This window comes from Dioscorea cayenensis, chromosome 1 (genome assembly GCF_009730915.1).
Source record: "Dioscorea cayenensis subsp. rotundata cultivar TDr96_F1 chromosome 1, TDr96_F1_v2_PseudoChromosome.rev07_lg8_w22 25.fasta, whole genome shotgun sequence".
In the NCBI taxonomy this organism is placed as follows: Eukaryota; Viridiplantae; Streptophyta; class Magnoliopsida; order Dioscoreales; family Dioscoreaceae; genus Dioscorea; species Dioscorea cayenensis.
Window position 1 is genome coordinate 23337046 of NC_052471.1, and position 8896 is coordinate 23345941.

The 8896-nt window shown below is 40.7% G+C and overlaps 1 non-coding gene across 1 annotated transcript; it reads right to left on the bottom strand.

Moving 5' to 3' along the window:
- Positions 1–8545: 8545 nt before the first annotated feature.
- On the bottom strand, positions 8546–8652 carry LOC120266900. The gene has a single exon (XR_005538306.1). It is a non-coding gene; the product is annotated as a small nucleolar RNA R71 (small nucleolar RNA).
- Positions 8653–8896: the final 244 nt, after the last annotated feature.

Here is an 8896-nt window from a genome sequence, read left to right on the forward strand (position 1 = left end):
AGAAAATCAGCCAAATATATATCCCGTCAGGTCCATATGGGCTCCATGCGGGTGCATAGAGCCCGTGAAGGTCACTGCCGTTTGGTCCAGAAAAGGTGTCAGTGCTACAGTGCTCGACTACATCATTTTGCTACAGTACCGAGAGTTGTGAAATTCCAGCAAACCTCAAAGGCATAAATGATGATTGATCGGCTCATACCGAGAGTTTTGCTACAGTACCGAGAGTACTCAACTACAGTGTCTTGCTACAGTACCGAGAGTTGGGAAATAGGTGTTTAGAGACACTTTGCACTTTGCTATTTTAGCTATTTATCAGTCATCCTATTTAACACTTTCCTATTCTTCCATCATTCTCATTTGTCTTCTTTTGTTGTGTCTTACTTTTTCTTGTATGGAGCATAAATGATGATTGATCGGCTCATTGTTCTATATTCTCAACTTGAAGCTCTCAGTAAAAAAGTTGATAGAATTGTAACTTCATAACAACAGAGCAATCTATGTTGCAGCACATATCATCCAATTGAAGTGGGCTACCCAAACCTATTATGGAATAATGATGGAAAACATTGGGAAGCACCTCAAAAGGAATGTTAAAAGGGTGAGATACTTGGAGAGGATGGCCTTTAGTTGCAAAAAGTATTAGCTCATTTTATTAAAGCAACCGATGTCCGTGTCCAAAATATTAAGACCACATTAAGATGTCATGAAGCCTCCTTTAAAAACCTTGAGCATCAATTAGGAGGGATACTTGACACACTATCCAAGGAACAACAAGTATTTGAGCAAGCAATTCAAGTTCCTTATAGAAATGATGTGGTAGTGAACGATAATGAAGAAGTTGGGCAAATTCAGTACATTGATGTAAATAATAAAAAGAAAGAAGTTGAATGCCATTTTGAGATTTTGGATTGTGTGAATGAAGATTGTGCATGTGAGCGAGATATTTTTCAAGGGGATTTGCTAGTGTCATGTTCTTTTTAAGCTGAAAATACACAAGAAGAAGTAAATCCAAAGGTAATGGAACAAGCATCCTTCTTTGGCATTGATCAAATCATAAATTGCAAGAAAGAGATTTTGGGTTTGGAAGAAGATGTGGGTAGGAGGTTGAAGGCATCCAATGACCCACCTGTGCTAAGCTTGGACAATTGGCAACCCAAATTGTTTCCTTAGAGGCCAAAGGTAAGATGGTTGGACTCTCCAATAAATATTCCAACCCGGCAAGTAGATTTTTGATTTAAGGGAAGTATCTATGCAATGTCTAGTTAGCAGGAATACACTCTTTTCAAGCCTCCATAACGTAAGGAAGAGGTACGTCAACCTAAGTGATGTAAAACAAGCGCTTATTGGGAGGCAACCCAAGCAATTATTGCTTTTCTAGGTCTTAGTTTAGTTTACATGAATAAGAGCTTGAGTGTTGGTGTTTTCAATCTTATATGCCATTGCTATGTTGTTCTTATGGATTGTTGGTGTTTTCATGTGCTTAATTGCATTTATCTTGGTCACTTGAGCATGTTTTTTCATGATTCTCTAGTTACTTGTGCATACTATAGGCAGGCTTTAAATAGGTGTAAATGTTTAGAAATTTTCGGTGAGGCCTATAATTTTTTCTAAGTTATCCAGAGAAGACACATGACCATGTGGAAATTCCACACGGGCGTGTATTTTCGTTCAGAGCTCATCCCGAGAGGACACCGGGGCGCATCTCTACCCCTGTAAATGACCTTGTGATAGTCACACGCCGGTTTTGAATTTCCACACGGGCATGTGTTGCTCTGTAGAGTTCGTGTGAGTGCGCCTGTGAGTGGCCCTATGAAGATCCACAGCCGTGTGGATTTTCCACACGGACGTTTGAAACACTTAGAAGAATTTCTTGGGTAGTCAGAGAAGCCACAGGGGCCTCTGTCTGCCCCTATGAGCCCTTCTGTGGAGTCACACGGCCGTGTGTAATTTTCATACGCCCGTGTGGATGCACAGAACTCAAAAGGCTATGTTTTCTCTTTATAAATTTATTTTGCCTTTTCATCTTTTCAATCCCAAACATTCTGAGAACGCATCCTTGCATTTTGCTGACCTCTCACCGTCATTTTAGGGGGTTGTTACTTGAGTTTTTCGGCCGTTTTCTAGTCTTTCATTCTCATTTCATCGGTAAGCTTCTCTTTCTCTTTTCTTCGCCCAATCTTCATTTACTTTGCAGCCCCAGCATCATCTTCACCAGTAGTGGCAACAAATGCAACAGCAATTGACACTGACACTTGAGGAGTCTTTACCTTCTTTGATCTTATTTTTCATATTTTATTTTTGCATTTTATTCTGGACTTGTATACTCAGAAAGGATCTTCCTTCTGAGTTTATCTTTTATTTTTATCTCGAGGTGTATTTCATTGCTCTATCTTTTATATACTCGAGACGTTTTTGTTTATTGAGCTTCACTGAACCCTCTTGTGTATGCGTGCAGATGGTCTTGTCAGTATGGGAATTGAGAACTAGTCATGGATACGGTCAATGTGTTTTACAGTTGGCCATGTGTGCTTCACAACCCGTTGGAACTTCACTCCCAAGGACTTAGCTCCATCAAACACACCACTAGAAATCAGGGGAGTATTGTTTCAATTGCCCATTCCCACATGTGTTTTAATTGTATTACTTTTATTGTGATTGGATATGTACGTTGAGGGCAATGTACATCTTAAGTGTAGGGGAGAGTTCACATTGCACATGTCCTTAATATAAATTTTGATTGACATACATGCTCACGTAGCCAATGGCGGTTCACATTAGTTGCAATGAGTGTATTCTTGAGTTTAGGAGAATTTTTAACATTGAATGTTCTCATGCTCTAGTTTTACTTGAGTTTTTAGCAATTTTTGTCCGATTAACACTTGTTGCACCACTTGCTCATGAAACTCTTTTTGAAACTCAAGTTTTATGTTTAAGGACTAATTAGTTTTATTTCTTGTGTTATTTTGACATTAAAAATGCAAAAATAAAAAGAAAGAACAAAAATAGATATATTGTTTAGTTATGCATTTGGGGTGGAAAGAGCTACCACCTATGAAGTATGAAGCTACTCTCATAAGTTGGATACTAGTTATGCCCTAATGAGAAAAAGAGCTATCCCATGGGATTAGTGAAAGCTACCACCCCGGTAGAAAGAGCTACCACCTCGAAAGTGTGAAAGCCAGTTTAGCAGTAGTTTTGGAAAGGGCTACGTTAGAGGATGTGTGAAGCTACTACCATTTTTTGTTTTGTTACGTTTTGTAGTTAAATAAGTATCTTATAATTGGAACATTGAAGAGTATACTTTGGGTTTACTTGAGTCAGTTTACACACACTTAAATGATTTCGGGTTTGTTGTCATTTTTTATTCGAGTTTTTAGCTAGAACATTGCTTTTTCATATTTAGTGTTGAAAGTTCCCTTACTTGAAGAATGCTTCCCTTGCATGCTTTGGTGAACCTAAGGTCGAGCACTTTCAATATTTTCTTTTTTTATACTTCAATGTTTTATTTTTGCTTGAGGACAAGCAAAATCTTAAGTGTGGGGGAGTTTGATAAGTGCTTGTGTTTTTACAATGCGAAGTATTCTTTCCTTACGATGAGCATTACTTTTATCAAGTTTTACCGCTAATACATGTGTATTTGTGTTCTTTTGCCCATATAAGGTTGTGAAGCCAAATATCAAAGCAAGAAGCAAAAGTAGATCATGAATGCACTTTGTTGATGGCATCTTGGAGTGAACAAATGCGAAGATGCAAGTTGTGATCTAAGACACAAGAGTGTGTGCCAACCTCCATTATTGTCAGGAAAATACATAGTTTGGAGGGGCACAAGGGTAGTCACATTCGCGTGCCCCAACTTGTGCAATGGTAGCAAGATCGTCATCAAATTGGCTTTTAGTTGAAGATGCAACATGATCTACGGTGTAGACGTGTGCACGTTTATGTTGCCCCCATGAAAAGTACGGATTGGGGAGTATTTTTGGCGGAGTACTGTAGCACGTTACTGCAGTAAATTAATGTAACAATTTACTGTAGTAGTTACTTTTCATAGCCCACAAAAAATCAGAATTCCAGAGAATCCACAGCGGCATGTGGAAAATCCACAGGGCATTGTGGATGCCTGATTCCAGCCTATTTAAAGCCTCGATTCAGCCCGATTTCAACATTCCTTTTCTTATCATTTCTCCAACTTTTGAGAGGACGGCGGCTATGGTTTAGAGAGGCTTTGACAAGGCTGTGTGAGTGGTTCTACGGCTTCGACACCACATTTCTCTTGGAAGATAGTTATTGGGGGAGTTTCATCAGCACTAATCTAGTGAGGTGTTCCCTAGGCTTGACAAGGGGACTTTTTGGAGAGGACGAGGCCACTCCACAAGACCATTGACAGAAATACCAAGGGGGTTTTACTATGGATTGTATGTTTTTTACTTTTAATTTCATTATTGATTGTATCTTGCTCCATGGAAAGCTAAAACCCCTAGTAGGTACTTGGATTTGTGAACCCTAGAATGTATTTGTTTCATTAACCTTTTATTATGCTTTCCTTAATTGATGTCTTTAATTGAGTTCCAATCTTGAATGCTTGTTGAATGATTTCTCCCTTAGAGTGACACTAGTGTTGAGAGTCTACATTGGTAATCCTTGTGAGTGAGTGACACACCATGAGGGTTAGATAAAGTAAGATTGAAGAGCTTCGAGAAGGTTAGTCGAGAGGTAGCAGAGCGACTGACATGTCTAAACATGCGTATAAACTGCAAGTGCATGGGTGTCGAAGTTATAATTACCCGATGAGTCGGGTAGTCGAATCAACAGGGAATGAAAGTATTAGTAATAACCACTTCTCAATTATCTAGTCAGAATCAATGAATATGATGGAGTGAACTTAACTGCAAGCAAAGTAAACAAGTATGGAAGAAATAAAGTAGAAGAGTCTCAATCAATAAAGATGGGGTACTCGGGCAATGATCCCCCTAAGATCTTCTATGAAGCTCAAGATTCACTAAATGTTCTAGAATCTAGTCTAATGAGTTGAGGTATTCCAATGATAACCAATCCTTGTCTACAAGCAAAAGGTACTAGTCCCTCACAAGGTCCCGGTGGAGAAATAGACCAATCTTAACACCTCACACCCCATATGACCGTAATACGCTCTATGGAAACCTAAGAGTGAACCGATTCCAAAATGTAGATCCAACCCTAATTCCCGGCAAAGGATCCTAACCCCCTACAAGGTCTTAGAGGAGAAATCAAGCAATCTCACGTCTCATATGAAATATGGTTGCAAAGAGAAAAAGGAATACAGAGATAGGAAACACTCAATCAAAGTGGAAAGGGGACACTCCTCTATCGCAAGACTCACCCTCTCAACCGTCTTTAATCTTGGCAATCTAACTCTAATGGAGACCTCTCAGATCAAAGCATTAAATCAAGCAATGTAAATCAACCACAAAGATTAACAACACTAGTAAGCAATTAAATCACAAGATTAAAACTCAAAACAACTCGGATTAACTAGAAACATTAAGAGAATCAATACAAAGTATAGATCTTAGGGTTCACATGCCCTAATACCTACTAGGGTTTAGCCTTCCATGGGCCTAGTTACAAAACAATAATGGATACAATTAAAAGCAATAAAACCCATAGAGAAAACCCCCTCGAATTCCTGCAGATTGACCTTGATTGGTAGTTTCACGTCTTGAAGGGTTCCTCTCCGAAGCTAGGTCGCCAATGGCTCCCCAATGCTATGACGTCGAAGGAACCTATCAAAGTTGGTGAAGAACTCACTCTCAATCGGCGAAGCCCTTCTCCTACAACCCTAACTGTCTTTCTCTCTAATTCTATGCTCAAAGCTTAGCAAAAAGTCCCTTTAGAATCGGCCAAACTTTGTATTCATAGCTTCAGATCGCGCCTATCATGTGCTCCCACGCACCCGTGTGGATTTTCCACACGCCCGCATGGACTGCTAGAATTTCCACGCGGGCGCGTGAGCGATAATTACGCTCACGATCTTGATAAGTGCTTGTGTGATATGAATCGAAGCATTCTTTCCTTATGTTGAGCATTAATTTTTCTCGAGGTTTTTCATTAATATGTGTGTTTTTATGTTACTTTTCGTGCGAGATGCGGTTGTGAGGCCGAGTACGAAGGAAAGAAGCTAATTTGAATCTTAATGCACCGATTTTGGAGGAAATCTTGCTAAGGTTCAAACGCGAAGACATAGGTCGGGTGCCAGAAGCTAGAGTGTGTGCCAACCTCCTCGTATTTGAGTTAGCACAACCATTTGGAGGGGCACAATGGATGTCACACTCAAGCATTCCGACTTATGCACATAGAACAAGATCTCCACCAACTTGTCCGTCATCAAAGAAGCAAAGTTATCCACGACGTGAATGTGTGCCCATTTGTGTCACCTCGATGAAAGTATGGACTCGGGAAGTATTTTAGGCCAGGTACTATAGCAGAATACTGTAGCGAAAGTGATGTAGCAGCATTGTTCACAGCCGGTCGAGAAAATAGGAATTAAGAGAAGCCACACGAGCGTGTGGAAATTATACACGCTTGTGTGAAAATTCCACATGGGCGTGTGAAAAATCCACAGGCCCGTGTGGTCGCCCGATTCCAGCCCTATTTAAAGCTGATTCAGCCCCGATTTCAGCATTTTTTTCTCCATTTTTTCCCCAACTTGAGAGAGGGCTTTGGCTAGGGTTTTGAGGGTATTGGCTAAGGTTTTAGAGAGGTTCTCTAGCTCCGACATCGTCATTCCTTAGGAAGAAGGTTGGTAGGGGAGCTTTCGTCAAGGCGTATCCTATACCGGATAAGGGAATCCTTGGACGATGAGTAGAGGACTTTCCACAAGACCATCGACACGACCATCGACGGGGTTTCTTTATGGATTCATTGCTTTTACATTCTATTTCTTTGATTGTATTTAGCTCCATGGAGAGCTAAACCCCTAGTGGGTACTTGGGTATTTGTGAACCCTAGGATGTATTTATTTCATTGAATCTCTTTATTATGCTTTCAATTAATTGATGTTTATTGTGAGTTCCAACCTTGAATGCTTGATTGTATGAACATTTCCCCTAGAGTGACACTAGGGTTGAGAGTTCTTGTTGGTAACCTTGTGAGTGAGTGACACACCACAAGCGTTAGACAAAGCTAGGTTGGAGAGGGTTGAGAGGGTGAGTCGAGAGGTACAGGAGCGTCCCCTTTCCCCTCTGACGTGATAGATTCTACCTCCATTCCTCGAGTTCTTTGCGGCCATAATAGAGTAAATGGTCGGGATGACCCTCCGCTGGGTCTTAGTTGTGCGTGCAACGGAGTGAAGCGTTAAGGTGATCTTAGTATCTAGGGCTTAATTGTGGTTAGGAACCTTCCACCTGGACCAAAGGGTTAGGCCTATAATTAGGAAGAGATTTATCACTTGGAATCCTTAGAGCTCATTGCAACTCTATCCAAGTGCGAGGTTGAGAGGTTATCTAATCTCTCCTCCGGGACATGTGTAGAGTTAGGCATAGTTGACCTTAGGTTTGGGACTATGTATTTAAGGATTTCCACGACTCACCATTGCATCGATTAGGAAGCATAATAGAGGGTTCTTGCATTTGAAACAATTATCCTAGGCGGAGCTTTATCTGAGTACCCCATCTTTATCGATTGCCTTACCTCTTGTTTTACTCGTGCTCTCTTACTTCTTGCTTTTACTTTTAAGAATTGAGTCATTGTCACACTTATCACTATTGATCTTTTACATAGCTAAGAAGCGGATTAAGTGTTTTTACTCCTACTCCCTGTGGATTCGATACCCGCTCATCCGGGATTATTACTTCGACAAACCCGTGCACTTGTGGGATATACGCAAGGGGACCTTGTCAAGTTTTTGGCACCATTACCCGGGAGTAGGCATTTACAGATACTTTGTACTTTGTTTTCTTAGCTATTTCACCATACATTCTGTTTCATATCTTCTTATTCTATCATCATTCTGATTTCTTTTTATTTCTTTTTGGGTGCAGCTCTAGGTTATGACCTGAGGGAATCCCTCAATATTGATTGAAGGAGATCCTGAGCTTGAACATACACTTAGAAGAAAAGTTAAAGAGCCTGTGTAAGAACAATCTAATTTAGCTGATTTAGAAGTGGAAGGATCTGAAAAATGGCAGAACAGAATAAGCAACAGCGAACATTATCTGATTATACCAGACCTTCAGTGTTGGGCACACAATCGTGTATTGTGTATCCCCCGATTACAGCTCAGAACTTTGAGTTGAAGCTGGCATTCATCCACATGTTGTAGCAATCCGCACAGTTCTACGGTTTAGCCGATGAGGATCCAAATAGTCATATAGAGAGTTTTCTCAAGGTGTGTGATATGCTAAAGATAAACAGAGTGACTGATGATGCCATCAAGTTGAGAGCCTTCCCATTTTCCCTAAACCGGAGAACGAAGCAGTGGCTACACTCATTACCTAGAGCATCGACTACCACATGGGAGGAGATGGTACAAGCTTTTCTTGCCCGTTATTTCCCTCCCGGAAAATCTGCAAAGCTTAGGAATGAGATCTCATCCTTTGTCCAGTTGGGATTGGAGTCTCTATTTGAGACAAGGGAAAGGTTCAAGGAACTCCTGAGAAAGTGCCCGCAACACGGATTTCTGGAGTGGATGATTGTTTAGACCTTTTACAACGGTTTGAATTCGAGTACAAGGCAACTTTTGGATGCGGAAGCAGGAGGTACCTTAGGTAGCAAGACCCCCGATGAGGCCCTTCAGTTAATTGAAGAAATGTGGTTAAACAGCTACCAATGGAATGCTAGGGAGAAGAAAAAGGTGGCCGGTCTCCATGAAATAGATGCGGTAACTTCATTGGCGGCTCAAGTGGAAAATTTGAGTAAGAAG